Source organism: Melozone crissalis, unplaced genomic scaffold (assembly GCF_028551555.1).
Source record: "Melozone crissalis strain CALT ecotype California unplaced genomic scaffold, PUWL_Pcris_2 ptg000013l_1, whole genome shotgun sequence".
In the NCBI taxonomy this organism is placed as follows: Eukaryota; Metazoa; Chordata; class Aves; order Passeriformes; family Passerellidae; genus Melozone; species Melozone crissalis.
The window spans coordinates 7,060,847-7,077,152 of NW_026535791.1; the positions used below are offsets into that span (position 1 = coordinate 7,060,847).

At 44.7% G+C, this 16,306-nt stretch overlaps 1 protein-coding gene and 1 long non-coding RNA gene across 4 annotated transcripts in view; one reads left to right on the forward strand and one right to left on the reverse strand.

The window, feature by feature from the left end:
- Positions 1 to 470, reverse strand: part of KATNAL1 (katanin catalytic subunit A1 like 1) — a 36,953-nt gene extending 36,483 nt beyond the window's left edge. For both annotated transcript variants that reach the window (XM_054272052.1, XM_054272053.1), the window contains exon 1: positions 384 to 470. The gene's annotated coding sequence lies outside the window, so the exon portion shown is untranslated. The remainder of the gene's footprint in view (positions 1 to 383) is intronic.
- LOC128934472 (uncharacterized) overlaps positions 311 to 16,306 on the forward strand; it is a 58,748-nt gene continuing 42,752 nt past the window's right edge. For both annotated transcript variants that reach the window (XR_008482858.1, XR_008482859.1), the window contains exon 1: positions 311 to 398. This is a non-coding gene — a long non-coding RNA (uncharacterized LOC128934472). The remainder of the gene's footprint in view (positions 399 to 16,306) is intronic.

Genomic DNA, 16,306 nt, shown 5'->3' on the forward strand with positions numbered 1-16,306 from the left:
CAGGGGCTCCTGTCCCTCGCTGTTCCGCGGGCAGAGCTGCCTCAGCGCCCTCGTTCAGAGGGAGCCTCCCGTCCCCATGGGGCTCCCCTCCGCAGCACCTATCTCTTCCCCCCCCCCCCCCCCAACCGCCGAGAGCGCTGGGGGCTGTAGTTCCCTCCCGCCGCTTCTCCCGGCAGCCCCCAGCGCCCGGCGGGGGGCGCGGACTACACTTCCCGGCACGCTCCGCGGGAGATTGGGGGCGCCACCGCCCTCCTCCAGCCTCTACCGCTGGTTTCCCCCCCATCCCCGCCGCCTCTCTCGGCGTAGCGGGGTCCGAGCCGCCGTCGCCCGCCGCGGGCAGTAGCGCTGTGAGGGGCTGCCCCGTTCCCGGGCCCTGCCGTTACCTGGGAGAGCCGGGGGTGCGTGTCCGCGGGCGGGAGCGGCGCGGGGAGGGGGCGCAGCGCTGCGGCTCTGTCAGAGCAGGGCCGGGGGGGGAGAGGCGCGGGGGGGCGGGCGGGGAAGGGGGTGCGCGCGCGCGGCGACGGGCGGTTGCCATGGCGGCGGCGGCGGGCGCGGGGAGGGGACGGCACCGCCGCTCCGGCCTCCGGAGCGCCTCCGCCTCGTCCTCCCTTTAGGAAAGGGATTTTCCTAAAGGAAAGGGAAACGCCGAGGCACCGCCGGCGATGGCTGCGGGCGCCGCCGCCCAGCCCACGTTTAGCAGCCCTGGGCAGGGCTCCGCGCTGAGCATCCCAGGCGGAGGCGGGCGGGAGCTGGAGCGGCGCGGGGCCCGGCCGGGCAGCAGGGAGGGAGCGCCGGAGCCCAGCGGCCGGGCTGGCTGCTGAGCCCGCCGTGCTGTGCGCTGTGCTGCGCCAGGGCTCGGGGCGGGGAGGCTGAAAACACAAAAACACAGAGTCACAGGGTGCGTCAGGCTGGAAGGGACCCCAGTGCGGCATCTGGTCCAGACTCCCTGCTCAGGCAGGGCCGTGCCACAGCACATGGCGCAGCATTGCGTCCAGAGCCTTCTTGAATAGCTCCAGTGAGGGAGGCTCCACAAGCACTCTGGGCAATCTGTTCCATTGCACGGTCACTGCACGGTAAAGAAGTCCTTCCTCATGTTCAGCTGGAACTTCCTGTGCATCGCTTTCTGCCCTTGCGTCGTGTCCTTGCAGCTGGAACCAGCGGGAAGAGCTCTGAATACACATCAGAGCTCATTCACGCTCTGAATGCAAACCTCATGTCCCTCCACCTCGTCTGTGGGAGAGTCTAGGAAATGCAGAGCATACGTTTGTGTGGGCATGCAGAAGGGCACTGGACTGTCTTTGCTATAGCAGTGTAATACACTTTCATAGTACCATAAAGGAACAGATTTAGGGATTTACCCTGTTCCTGTACCAAAGCGGTATTTGGTGATCAGAGGCAGTCTCACAGGGTGGCACCACCCAGTTTGTGTCATCTCCTGAGGGTGAATGTTACCTAGCGTTTCTGAAACGTGCAGCTCACTGTTAATACGAGCAGCCTGGTGCCCTGCAAGGGGAGCCATGCAGTTATAAACCTTTCTAAGGATGTAATTTCAAGGTTAATGCAAGACAGCCTGTGTCTGTATTGCCACCGAAAGGGGCAGTCCTGCATTCCTCTCTGATCAAGGATATGCCCTCCTGTTTGTTATTTACACTGCAGTAACACTGATGATGCCATCTGGCAAGGCAAGCCTGGGATCTGATCTGGTGGAGAGCCAGTTTTGCTCCTCCAAAAAATTAACCGAGTTCAGCTGGAACTGAGAGTTCCCGAATTAGCTGAGTCTGTGGAGCTGCTGCAGGCACAAGGAAGGCAGAGGAGATGTGCAGGCAGGAGCAGCCCATTGAATCTGCAGCCCAGCGGAGCTGAGCTGTGTTTCTGTGTGCAGCAGCACCACTGCAGTGAGCCCTTACTGCTGAAACTGCCTTGTGACAGCTCTGAGAGTGTCCCAGTGATGATGATCTTGTGATCACACCCGATAGTTGTACAAAATTTCTCCAGAAAATTTCTGTTGTTGTTACTTTAAGGCAGCAGCATGAAGTTGTATCTCACAATAAGGTTCTCAGAAATGCTAACTGACACAAGTGAGAGAGCAGGGATTGAAACTAAAAGCTCAGTATGCCTCTTAAACAATACAGCATGCATGAATGTGTCACTCGTATATCTACAGATCTTGCTTCCCTCAAAATCATGTGGAGATTCTTATGTCTCTGTGAGGATTTTGGAACCGGGGCCAAAATCGTGATGAATTCATAACAGCTGCAACTCTGGCTTCCCCCTTTCCCAGATTTCTCCAAACTTGCCTGCCCATGACATCAATTCCTGCTGGTTTTTCACATACACAAAAGCATAGATGCTGTGCAGACCTTACAGACTTCAGCCTTTCTAGGGGAGAGCAGATGATAAGCAGCCTTGTCCCAGCACTTCCATAACATCCCTTCCCACAAGACCATGTACCTCTTACCACATTAGGCAACACGTGAAGTGCTTTGTCTGAGGATTGTGTCCCCCAGCTAGGAAACTGTGACCCAGAGAAGGTTGGTTATTTGGGTGTAATCTCTATTTATAGTCTGGTTGGGGTTGTTTTTTTTCCCCATCCCTTCTTCTAGTAACCATTGAGTCAGGCAGGGCTGCTTCCTAGTGGCAGAGGGTCCCCATGCTACCTCCCTTCTGAAAAGCACTTTTTCAACACCAGAACAATACCAGTGTCAGCCACTCTGTTTGACCACTCTGAGAGAAAGTTTGGTAAGCATGGGTCTCCACAGTTTGCCAAGATAGGCTGTGGCTGTGTCAGCAGGAAGAGCTGTGTCTTCAGCTTCCTGGCCACACACACTAGGTGTATAGGGTAATTCATGTTGGAGGGGACCTCAGAAGGTCATCTAGTCCAGCCAGACAGGCAGAAGTTAATAAACCTGTTAGTAAGCCATAAAAATTATAACTCTAAGTGTGAAATTTCTTCGTCTTTCCTATTGCTGGGTCAAATTTGAGCAAATCTGGCTGGACTTCTGCAAAAGATACTGCTTCCCTGACCTCCTTACTGAAGGTTCCTGCCTTCACAGCAGTCCCTGAATTGAAAAACAGTAATGTTTTTAAGCCATTTTAATGCAAAATATGATCTTAAAGTAATTTTATGGGTAGTTTAGGCTAATTTGCAGGACCTTGTGTGGAAGCAGCTGGGACTAGTGTGTGTGTCTCATTCCACCAGCTCTGCTGTGAGGCAGTAATATCAGGCAAAGAGGAGGTAGGAAATTGCTGGGAGGGGAGATGACACCTCAAGCCACTGAAGCTTGTTCTACTTTGAGCATATTCTCATGGCTTACATCTTCTTTATTTTTTGATAGGGGCTATAAACCTAGCAGGTCTGGATAAGAGGCTATAAACCTAGCAGCTCTGGATAAGACATGATGATGGTGGGTGTCAGCGAGTGTGGTTAGGCAGGATCCAGCTGTGTTGGTGGAGGAGAGCATTACTCACAGCCAGACCCCAGAGACTTATCATGGCCCTTTCCAGCAATCTGCAAATCTGCCAGCAGAGCTGATTGTGTGCCCGCTCACTCTGATTTATTCTAGTCAGTTCAATCAGAAGCTGATAGAAATTAATGTAACTCTTTTGCCATGAACATTAGGTTTGGTTCAAAAGTGTCTCTTCAGCTAGAGTAATTGCAGACACTGTCAGAGAAGTTTAAAGCTGTGCTCTCTTAGGGTCTCTGACAGATTAACAAAACTGGTTTCTGAATTGATTTGGTTATCATTACATAAATTCCACTGACTAGAGGGCTGGCACAGGTTTTTAGCACAAAGTAGCAGAGAGCTTCATTTGTAACATCTTCCCACCCACAAAGTTCTGCAAGGAGAAGGTTGAAATCATGTGAGAAGTCTATGAATTATGAACTGCCCTCTACTTCTGTCTTCCTTTCCCATTGCAATTATATTTAACTAGACTACAGGAATTATTGTGCCTTCATAATAAGCTTTAATGCTCAGATGCAAACATAACTCTTTACCAAAGGTCTTACAGGCTATATGGAGAAATGCTGTAATAATGAAAAGGGAAAAACAATAGGGAAGCAGTAGGGAGAAGAAGGTGCATGTTACATATTCATGGACATTACCCTTCCAAGGGAAGTTATGCACAAGTCAGTAAAGGCATCAGTAGACTGTTAATTTTCATTCACACATAGTAATTGTTCTTCTGCATAGATATTTTTATGGAATTATATTTACCACTATGACACATCCACCAATTTTTCTCCTAGGAAAGAACTTCAGAGTCTGAACCCTGAGAAAGATTTAGTCAACATCCTTCCCACAAGGCACATCTCAAAGGGCTGTGAATTGTTGATAGAGAACAGTGTAAGAGAAAGCAGTTAATTTTCAAACAGGATTGATTGCAATTAAGCCAGAAGGTAAGAGGTGGAGTAGACAAGGATGTTTTTATTTATCTGGTCAATGTAGACATCCATCAAGTAGACTTTTGCCTCTGAGTTAAGACTTTGGGGATACAATTCCTGCTTCAACCAAGGTGGATTGTGGCCTGAATGTGCTTAATTTTTTTCCAGTGCTTATAGCAGACTCATCTGATCAACATAAATGGAAGTGTTTGCACTGTAGATGTCTAAAGGTAGGTGACAGGAGTCCCACCCAATGTGTTGAGTTGTTAGAGCCCTAGAGAGGGAAAGCTGTCATGGCAGTTTTAAGTTGGTTGATTAAAATGATGAAGAACAGGCCAGTGTTACTTTAATGGAAATCACAGGTGGAAGAGAACACAGATCTTTGAGGTGAATTGAAACAAGCCCACAGTACACTGGGAAAACAACCCACCTGTTCTGCTTTGAGTCTATGGACAGAAATTAGAAAAATAAACAGGAACTAGGATATTGTGTTTCTTTTATGAGTATACTTAATATGTTGGAGTATTACTTTTTGGACAGGAATAAGAAAGGAGTTTACAGGAGTCAAAACAAAGAGAGAGGAAACTTGCACAGAAACCTCAGAGAAAGTAGAGTCATGCCCAAAGAGCTGGATGTCAGCAACTGTTAAGTGAAAACCTGGACCAGGAAAGAAAGTTTATTCACACTATCTCGACTTTGTGGCACACCACTAGACAGTATCAAGTGGCAAAGTTCCCTTAATCCGTCTGCTGGGGTTGAGAGCTGAGAGAAAATCTCTTGTGATGTGCTTTTGTTCAGTGGTACAACTCTTTCATGGTAAAATGTGAACTTTAAGCTGTTTCTTAAAGATGTGACATTCTGGAGTTTCACTGTCTGTCCCACTGCAATAAGTTTGAGCCTCACTGCTCAGTTTCTGCCACATTTGCAGAAGGATGGAGGTGTAACCAAGTTCCATTTTGTTTTGTAGTAGCACAGTAGAAAAGGTACACTCAGCTGGTGCTTCTGCTGAGCACAAGGCAGGCAGAGTCAGCTCCTCTAGATTTCATCAGGCAGCGAGCTGCCCAGGGTACCCCTGTAAAATGACTGGCAGCTCCCCACCTAACGATACCCACAGCACCTGCTTCTGGGCACAAGTTGCAATACCATGTATGATCCATTGGCAAGTTTATTGAAGGGATGAGGGCTTAGTGGAAGTGGATACAACACCACAGGATAGTAGGCTTTGATAGTTTGAACCAGTTACATCAGTTGAGCCCATTAACTCAGGCAGAGCCATTTTAAGTCATGCTGGTATATATTATTCTCATTCCCCTGTAGATGTTTTTCTGACTTAGCTGTGGCAGATTCAAATCAGGGAGCTGTTGGGCAGCTTTTTGCACACACTGTGCAGATGCTCAAACCACTAGAATAAACAAATCACAGTCTAATACATATTAATGGCTTGCCCAGCATGTTTGATTTCTTAGGCATGTTAGTTGCAGTTCCGCAGTGTGAGACACTAGAAAATGAATTGGTTTTAACAATCCACTCCTGTAAACATATTCATCCAGGAGAGAAGATAGCTACATTTAAAGAGTATTCCTTCCACAACTGTCTCGAGTAGTCCTTTGAATAGTGCTGTGATCAATGGCAATGAGCATGTTTACACTGGAGAAAGACACACTGAAAATTGGTGTTCTGGTGTGTGCCTTAGTATCAAGATTTTGCAGGGCAGGAGGTAAGCCATGCATCTTCACTGAAAGAACAACTTCACAACTTCTGGCATTTTTTTATAAACTCTGAAACCCACATCTCTGAATATGTAAAAAGTTCTGAGTAGATGAGAGCAATGTAGACAAGATGTAATTACAGATCAAAGCTCCTAATTGAAACATTTTTAAAAAAAGTTTGAGGAGAGCAATAAAGTTAAATATACACTGGTCATCATTGTGAAGAATCTATTTTCCCTTTCTGGTCCCCTAAAATGATTACTGCTGGGAATTTGCACTGGTTTCCATGTGAGCAACTTAATCTGGTTTGTATTTTGAGAGTAAAGTTGGTAATCTTTTTTTAACTTCAGAATTTAGACCGTCACTGAACAATGTGCATTCTGTTAATGTTGTTCATTTATCTAATAAACGAGCAACATGGTTGTGTCAGTAGAGGATCGGTGGCACAAAGAACAGTATCTCATAAAAGAACACACATTGGCATCACAGCTTCAGTGAAACATGTTTTAAACTATTATAACATCCCATTCGCATTCTCGGGGGGAATATTCACTGCCTACATTTAAACATCTAACTTAGATGCCTAAATTAGGAGGCTTGTCTCCCTAGATGCCTTGCATAGTTGAAGGAGTGAGAGAGGCTCCTCCAGAGAGCAGTTCAGACTGTTAGTTAGGCTTCTGCTCTGAATTATCTAGATGAGCCTCTTCAACTTTGAATGCCTTTCTGTGCTATTCTTTGCATCTTTTCCTTGGTAACTAAACTGACTTACCTGATCTCCACCCCTCAGCACTTGTTCTTGCCTTCTGCTTTACATACCAGTCTGTCTCTTGGGCTAGTACAGGGGTTGATGTGATGGTACTGCCAGCTAGGTTGGTGAAATCACCTGAATTGAACCCTACTGAAGAAGGTGTAACTTTTAACCTGGGTTATGTCTGATATTCTTAATTGCATGATCTTGTAAACAGATCTGAGGAAGGGATGATCTTTAGCAAGGGACAGAAATGCACTGTTGACCTCTTTGCCAAGTGTGTAATCAAGAAAAAGGTATGTTTAAGATGTAAGTTAAGGAGACTAAGACTTGTATCTAAGCATCGTTCTGTTCAAGTACATTATTTTTATACCATTACAGTTTCAAAGATGTCATGAAAGTTTATTATGGTTTGCATCACTGTAAGAAAGATATAATCTAGCCATGTGTCTCTGTTATCTGTGTAAAAAGTGGCCATAATTTATACAGAATTATTTATAGTATTTACAAATGTACCATGAAAAGGTGTGCCAAACTTTATAAAGAAGCCTAGAAGCATGGTGTTGCCACTAGCATAGAGCAGCTGCAGTCAAGTAGGAGTAGCTTAAGAGGTTCCCCACCCATCAGCCAAGGGCTGCTAATGTTTCATCAGACATGCTGGATGCAGTGTGCCTACCTTTAATGGTTTACAATGCAGGCATCTGCATGTGAACCAGTTGTCTAAAATTCTTTTCAAATTCAGTGGAAAATCTGGCCTTCTGGATGATGCTTTATATGACCCATGAGAGATGCTGAGATATGAAATGCCTACATTTGGGCAGCTGGATCCCTCCTCCAGGCTGAGCAGCTGCTCCTTGTACATGGAGCACTGCTGACTACAACAAGCAGGGTTCAACTGCCCTGTGTGCTGACCTCTAAAACCACTCAGGCTCAGCTGCTAGTATGTCACTACAGCTTCATTTCCTAATTGTTAAAACTCATTCCAGTTCAGACAGACTTGATGCTACTGGTGTCCACCACCAAGACACTTTTGCAGTCTCTGGCAGTTAAGGTATTTCATGTTGTTACAGAGTTAACCATCCTGTTATAAAACAGTATTCTTTTAAAACAAGCATGTATTAGGAATGTGAGCCACAAACCCAATGAGGTGAGAGAATTATTAGTAGTTTTTAATAGTTTTGCATTGCATTTTTTGCTGTTTTTTAAATTCCTGGTAAGCATCTTAATAACCTGTGAAGACATTGCCTAATTATATTTATCTGTGACCTTCTATAGCTTCACTCACCCAATTGCTTCTTTTAGCTAAAGTACTCACCTTTTTCTGGTCCTTTTCCATGCAAGTAAGAATAAAACTATTCCTAAAGATTTAAATAAGGAAGAAGCTAAAATCCACAAGGAAGCACAGCTGAAGCTAAACCCCAATATGCTAAGCTGGAGTTAAACCTATATATGCTGTTGTCTTCCTGTATGCATTTCCTCATTCAAACAATTTTTCATGTCACCTTAAAAGAAAAAAAAGAGGGGAAGTGTTACATTTAATTTTCATGCTTGATGCATTTATAAATGTAATGAATTTACAAAATGAGCCTGTTGTGGCTTAACCCCATTGGGCAGCTCAGCCCCACACGGCTGCTTGCTCACTCCCTGGACAGTAGGATGGGAGAATCAGAACGATAAAAGTGAGAAAACACATGGGCTAAGATAAAAACAATTTAATAGGTAATGCACAAGCCCCACAAGCCAGCAAAGAAAATTAAGGAATTCATTCACAACTTCCCAGAGCCAGGCAGGTGTTCAGCCATCTCCTAGGAAAGCCAGGCTCCATCATGCTTAATGATTACTTGGGGAGATCAGCATCATGACTCTGAACATCTCCCCTTCTTCCTTCTTCCTCCAGCTTTATACACTGAGCATGACACCCCATGGTCTGGGATATCCCGTTGGTCAGCTGGGGTCAGCTGTCCCTGCTGTGTCCCCTCCCAGCTCCATGTGCACCCCCAGCCCAGTCACTGGTGGGGTGGGGTGAGAGGCAGAAAGGGCCTTGACTCTGTGTAAGCCCTGCTCAGCAGCAACCAAAACATCCCCATGTTATTACAGCACAAATCCAAAACACAGCCCAGCACCAGCTACTGTGAAGAAAATTAACTTTATCCCAGCCAAAATCAATACAAGAGCCTTAAGTCTTCACATCCTTCTATAGTGTAGGAATACATATATGATGAGGGTACTTGTGCTTTAGAAGACAGAAGATAGAGGTTGCTATAATTACAGGTTACAAAAGAACAAAGGTTATCAAAAGAAGTTGTTCCTAGTGCACAGGAGATTAATATTCTATGGATTTCTCAGGATGGGGAAGGTAATAATTTTTATAATTTTTATTCTGGGTTTCTGTTTTGCTCAGATACCAAAAAAACCCCTCCTATTGAGACAGTCCTTGGGACCTTTTTATGTGATGAAAGCAGTTTCCATTGCCACTGTTGAGTGCAGTGCTGGCTGATATGGGCAGACAACCTATGCCATTATTTGCAAGTGTCTGCAAAGTCTGTATCCACACAAGAGAGAGAGCAGTTTTCCATCCCAAGGCTCAGTGGTGCGTGCTGATGCACACCAAGGATGCTTAGGGCTACTCCAGACTGCTCTGTCTACACCACACAGCCCTGTACCCTGGATCTCACATGGATGTACCCTGTGGTGTCCATCTCTGCTCCATGCAGAGCCCACAGGAATAGTGTTGGAAGACAGCTGGGTCTGGGAGAGCCAAATACAATGTTCCTGGCCTTACTGCCATTTGGGGGCAATCTTGAGAGTGAATGCAGGGGATGTACCTGAAGAGGTCCCCAAGGAGAAAGCTGCAGTTCAGCAGAGGGGACAGTTGGGTGCTCAGACTTCCTCCCTGTCAGTGTGGGACACAGTGGTGACATTTCCTAAGTACCCAGTTTTAGTCCAATGGTGGGATGAGTTCTATATAAACACACACATTCCTATAGATTAGCTGAGCATCTGTGTTACTGTATGCAGATTTTGGAAACACAAGTGGTTAATACCATATATCTGAGGCACCTTAGTCTTTCATACGTACTGCTGAAATAAAACCACTTACATTCCTAGTTAGTAGCTTACCTGCAACTCGGCAGAGCTTTGGCTGGGTCTTAGATGTAAACATAACATTTTCTTTCCTGAGATAGCCTACATATAAAATATCACTTCAGTGATATTTTTAGTAGAAATGCAGTGCAAAAGTGAAATAGATTATATTAATCGTTGTCTAGAAGCTTTCTATCCACTGCATAGGAAGTCCTTATTACATTTTTCATCAGGCCATATGGCATCTAAATATAATGTGCTAAATTACTAATGCAGGACAATAAATAACATTATGATTATGTGTTATGGGTGCCACCTCATATGTGCACAACAAGTAATTATAGTTGGGATGAGTAATGGAGATTTGAGTGTTATATTTAGGAATATATGAGAAAGGACACAATTTGTCATTAAGGATGGTAATTGTCTCATCTCACTTTGCAGATTCAATAAGTAGGTGTCCATACTAAGCCAGTCATCTGTGACTGCATCTGTGATCAGTGGAGAGGAACAGGGACTTCAAAAGATAAATGGTCCTTCCTCTCTTAGACAAATATTTTCAGAGGACTGCATCCCAAAGTCTCACACAAACAGAACAACATCTTTCTAGGGAAAAAAAGAGCATCCAGGAAGACCTGGTCACACATTGTAACCTTACTCAGATGAATCTCCAAGTCTTCTCTGCTTCAGTGAGTAATCATCCATAGTGAAACTTTTGATGGTGTTTATTTAAGCCTTTTTTATGTTCCAGTGAAAAGTTTCATTACTTCCCTAGGCACTATATACCAGTGCTTAATTTCCCTTAATCCTACTCTGTTGTCTAGTGGTTTAATGTAAATATCCTTTACTGCAATTTATCCCTATTGCTTCTTGTTCTAATCGACATAAACAAGTTTATTTCATCCTTTTTCACAAGCACTTTCACATATTTAAAGATTCCCCTGCCCCCAGTTTTCTTTCTTCTTGACATCGTTTGTGTCTTGACACCGAACTAAAGTACAAGTGAAGCGATATTAGTAGGATTTATATAGAGTTAAACCTTCCCTCCCCTACCCCTGCACACCCCCATAACCTCAGTGTTGCACAGACTCCACGACAGCACTGATCTATCTTGCTGCACCCGTGGTTGTGACTCCCTAATACTGTTGGTCTCTCAGCCCTGGCTAATTTCAAGTGAGCACTCCCAGCTTCTTCCTGGAAAATTGAGGACAGGAGAGAGTTAAGTGTTTGGTTGTTTAACACTTTTTATGGACACTAGCTGCTTCACAGCTTTGCCGGTGTTTACAAGCATAATGTAGTTTTTTACTCATATCTGCCTTTTTAATTTTCATGTATCATTTTCACTGACCTTCCATGCTTTTTAATTTCTTTACAGTGATACCTTCATAATTTCCACAAATCCAGCCATTTTGTTTGAGTGTACTGAAACATGCCTAAGGATTTTGTGAGTTACGCTTCACAGAGAACATTTCACAGAACTATACATTATACCACAAAATTGTTCTTACCATGCTAATTTAAAACATATTTTTCTTTAGATTAGTTCATAAAGAGAGAGGAAGGAAGATATTTAGCTCCAGACAGCACTTGCAATAGAAATCAGTTATTTCTGTACAGCATCTTTCCTTTGAAATATCACTAAATGATTTCCAGAGAGAGGAAGAATGTAATTTAATGATCCCTTGCACAGCTCAAACACCTTTCATCAGAGCATCTCAAAGCATTTCAGACAAGCCTCAAAGCTTGTCTGTTTTTCCCCAACTATTTCAGTTGGCCTAATAAAAGATACTGTCTTCCTACACACATTGTATTGTTTAGCACTCAAAGCATTATCATACTTGTTTTACCGATAAGTAAAAGGGGCACAAAGAATCCACATAGTTTTATTTGAGACAGTGAATCTAAGGTGAACTCTGTGGGGTCTGGTTTTCACTGAGTCTCCAGGATGTGCAGAATACATGTTCTCAGATTACAGGCAGACATGTAGAGGGGAGTCTTCATTCCACTTACATCAGTGGCAGAGTTCCCACCGATCTGAATAAGGCTGAAATCACATCCCAGCTTTTCTAGCTGCTGCCTGCCAAAGTCAGCTTCAGACCTGTGCATCCTTCCCATCTTCTGTGTCACTGTTAGTAATGGAGGTTCTGTCACACCATGCCTGCCATGCCTGGCATTTCCCCCCCAAATAAGTGAACAAGACAAGTCTAAATAAGGAATGAGAGACCCCAGCAACAGGAGGGGGTGAGTGTGTGGTGTGTGGTGTGTGGTTAACAGTGTCCCTGCAGTCGCTGCAGATCCCTGCATCTGCCTGCACACTCCCTGTGCTGACTAAAGGACCCCTATGAAGAGCCCTTTGGACAGGCTTGCCCTGAACTGGATGTGTGCTGTCCTGGCTCATGAGTGTCCCAGGCTGCAAATGTGCTGCTGATACCACCACAAAAACCATATCACGTCTCTGTTACTATGTCTGACCTTTTTAATTTAAGGACAATCTAACCATTTTGAGAAATCTATCAATCTCTTTCGGCTTCATTCTTGCGTAATTAAGACTGTGGATTTGGGCGTACAGCACCAAATGCATCCAAAGAAACTGTTGTCTTAAGGAATTAAGAGTCTCAAAACAATGATCATTAAATCTTTTTACATACTGCCTGTGGAGTATGCACTTTCATCAGAAGCCGTATTGTACAACAGAAATACAAACACTTTAAAATACAGATTACAAAAAGGAGCACAAAGAGAGAGAATTCCATATACACATGTTGTCTGCTATTGAGGATAGATGAATATGGCCCTGATGAGAAACAGAAGATATGTTCATTCTCACTCCCTGTACTGTCCATTTGTCCCTTGCTACAAGGGTCTTCTCAAGCTTGATGCGGGTGCAGCCTGGGTGGCTGGTCTTAGTATATTCTTGTTTATTTTTAAGCAAAATGATCACTAAATCCTCTTGCTGTGGTGCTAGACTGAGAACAGAAAGCTCTTGCCCATCTGGCATTTGTTATCTTCAGCTGCCTTTCCTCTTTCATAGGTATTTCAGGTCATGGATAAGTTAGAGGAAAAAAGAAAGTTTTTCATACCACCAGTTTCAACTTGAAGGTAAAGAACACCAAACAGACAAGGTCTGAATGTAACTTCTAAGCTCACAGAAACATTTTCATGTCTTTTTGGCAAAATTATACACTAGTGTTTCTATACACATCATGTATTACAAGCCACTTGCAAATCTTTATATCTGATCATTCTCTCATTGTGTTGGAAAACAATATGTGGGAGTTGCTTTCCATACTAGATCTTTGTGGGTAACTTGCTAGTAAACTAATTTTACATGACTCAGATTTAAATAATAAAAAGGCTTAACTCCAGTCTGAGAAGAGTTTATTGTCCACAACTGTAGCCTAGAGACAAACTCCAGCACCTTTGGGACTCGGCTGAGGCAGCAATTAGGCAGCATTTTATTGTGATGCAGTGAGTGCGCAAAAGATGAAGCTGGACTACTCTCAAGAGCTTAGAAACAAAATTGGCTTCCTGGAGAGAGAACATAAGAAATCTGGCAACCTAAAAATATTTAAAGAGCTTAGGGCTCCCAGGGGAGAATTTCAAGCTATTGAAGTGGAAAAGACTGAGCATTTGCTAAGATTGAAAAAAAAAAAAAGGAGGGGGGGGGTTACATGAAAAACGACAAAGTGGGGATTTTTTTACTGTAGCATTTTTCAAAGGGGAAAATATAATAAACCTGAAATCAATCAGTAACACAGACTTCAATGCAGCGTTCCAAATCAAACAGCCCTGGCTTGAAAACAGGAGTCAAAAGAGATTTTTTTTTTCATTTCAGAATTATAAGGGATTGAGGCCAAGAAACCATTAAATGAGGTGAAAGGTCTAGGGTAGAGGGCATCTTGAGCAAGTCTAATGAAGTCATGGTTGCTTCAGCAGCCACATTCCCGAAGGGTTTTGCTGTGTCTGTCACTGTGTGTCTATTCCTCTGCATCTGGCTCCCTGGCCTCTGGGGTTACGTGCCAGAGCGTGCTGCACCAGGCATCCTACAGAGCCCCTTTCTGCAGCCCCAGAACGTGAAGCATGCCTGTGTCAGAATGCAGCCGTGCAAAGTGGGATTTATCTCGCCATCGTTTGGTGTGTGTCATGTGTTCACCTGGGAGCTGGCTATGCCTGACTCCGTGTATTATCAGCAGGGAGCAGCAGGAGCTCACGAGGCACAATTGAGTTCAGCTGAGTGTAAATTTCTATCTTATGCCAAAAGTGTCCATTTTTCTCACTTAAAACGGCGTCCTAAGGTGACTGAGTAGCAAATGGAGACCTACTGCTTAAACATCTACATTTGTTCAAAGAGCACTACCCACGCAACTGGCATCACCCCCCGTGCAGACTGTGTGTTACAGGTTTCTCTGCTGTTTTCTTCATGCAACATGTATCTAGGACTAAGATGAATTAGCTGGAACAGTTGCATTTATGTCCCAACAGGAACTAGAGGGTGCAGAGTGTTTACCTTGTTGTAGGCTCTTCTCTTATTTGCCACCATTCCTCCGCATTATGCTGACAGCCCTGTCTTATATCACCCCTCCAGCCAGATTTGGGTCTGAGGAATGACTGTCAGTAAGGAGAGAGGGATGAGGATCACCACAGAATGGAAATTAAGAAGGCAGGTGGAGGGAAGGAAGCAATGCAGTGTGAGGAAGGGCCAGGATACTTTGTATGCAGAGTAACAGCAGCCCAGTGTGTCTCCTGGGCATCCTCAGGGCAGTGCAGTTCACAGTCCTGAGCTCTGTGTGTGTAAGGCAGCTGAGGAACAGATCACTCAAGTTCTCCACCTGGGTCCTGGGCTGCACTGCAGGTAGAGGGAGCATGCTGTGTGTTATGTCTCTGACATGAAATGAACCCTGCCACACACATCCTACCTGCATCTGGTATTACCACCCTGCCTCAGCCATACAGCTCAGCCCATGGTTTCATGTATCAGAGGCAAACCCATCAAATGACAAAAGAAACTCAGAGATGTCTGAAGAATTTCTCCCCCAAGGGCAGAGCCAGGCAACTGATCAAAAAGCAAAGTCATGCTCTGCTCTTCTGTACCTGAATAAACTTCACCTGCACAAACATTTGACATCTCTGTTGACTGACAAAGCTGTGTGTAGGCAGAACGAGTCAATGAGTTTTAAATAGTCTCCTGAGGATTACCCATTCAGTGCTGAAGGTAATTTCTTCTCATGGTCCCAAGGCATCCCTTTCATGTATTTAATGTCATAGGCTTTCCATGCTGTTGTTGTGTTGCTGGTTTTGAAGTTTCATTATCTCTGGCTGCAATTTGCAGTGCAGACAGTGTTTGCTGCTGTTATCACTAATCATCAGTCTAAGGGCCTGGTACAAGTGTGATACCCAGTGTCAGGGGGCTTTGTTGAGCCCTACTCACAGGCTATATATATTGTAAAGCCATCTTGCTCACCCTGCACTTAATTATTGGGAAATTGCCCAGAATTCATCTCTTTTGTTTGCCAGAAATTAGGGTTACGATAAGCAACAGGGAAAAGGACAGCATTATGTTCTCTGAAATGCACCAGCATAGCAGCCAATTTCTGGACACACCATTCATAAACCAGGAAGCAAAGTGCTGGCTGGTGTGCAAATGTAACAGCAAACACAGCGTTCTCCGGAGAGGCTGAGCTGTAATGTGCAGAGACAATGTGGGCAGCTCTGGATGAGCAGAGGACATGTGGATCTCAGTGTGCTGCAGACAGCTGTGGCTCTGCTATGGCATGGTGGAAGGCCAGACATATACTTAAGGCATTTCCTGCCTCACCATTGTCTGCTCAGAGCACGATACACACTTTCTATATATCCAGAAGACCTCGGATAAATGCAGTCACATTTGCAGGAGAGGGGGAATTGAACCCTATACCCAGGACCCCATGTTCAGGATCTGTATGGAAGTACTCTGTGGTCACTGCCATATCAGTGGTAAGGATCAGTGCACACTGCATGGCACCCCATGATGCTGAAGAGGAGACAGTGCTGAGGATCTGTGCAAATGCACCCATCCCAGGCCTGAGCTGCTTTGTGCTGAAGATCCTGTCACTTCACTGAAGTGGTGCACAGGAGAAGGAGCACGATGGAGGGTGGATTCAGCTAAACATGGGAAGGAACAGCCTGGGCTATGAAGGGAGGTGGGTATACCTTAAATGGGTTTGTTGTTGACAGGACAATCTGCAGCCCCAGAGTCAGGGCCTTATGGTAGGAATCCAGAGCCATGTGCCCTTCTGCAGTACACCCTTTGTTGCTGGATGAGCATCCACAGACGAAGCACATATTGCAGCAAGGCTTGCAAGAAAGCAGGTATAATCCATTGTCATATTGCTAGGTGACAAG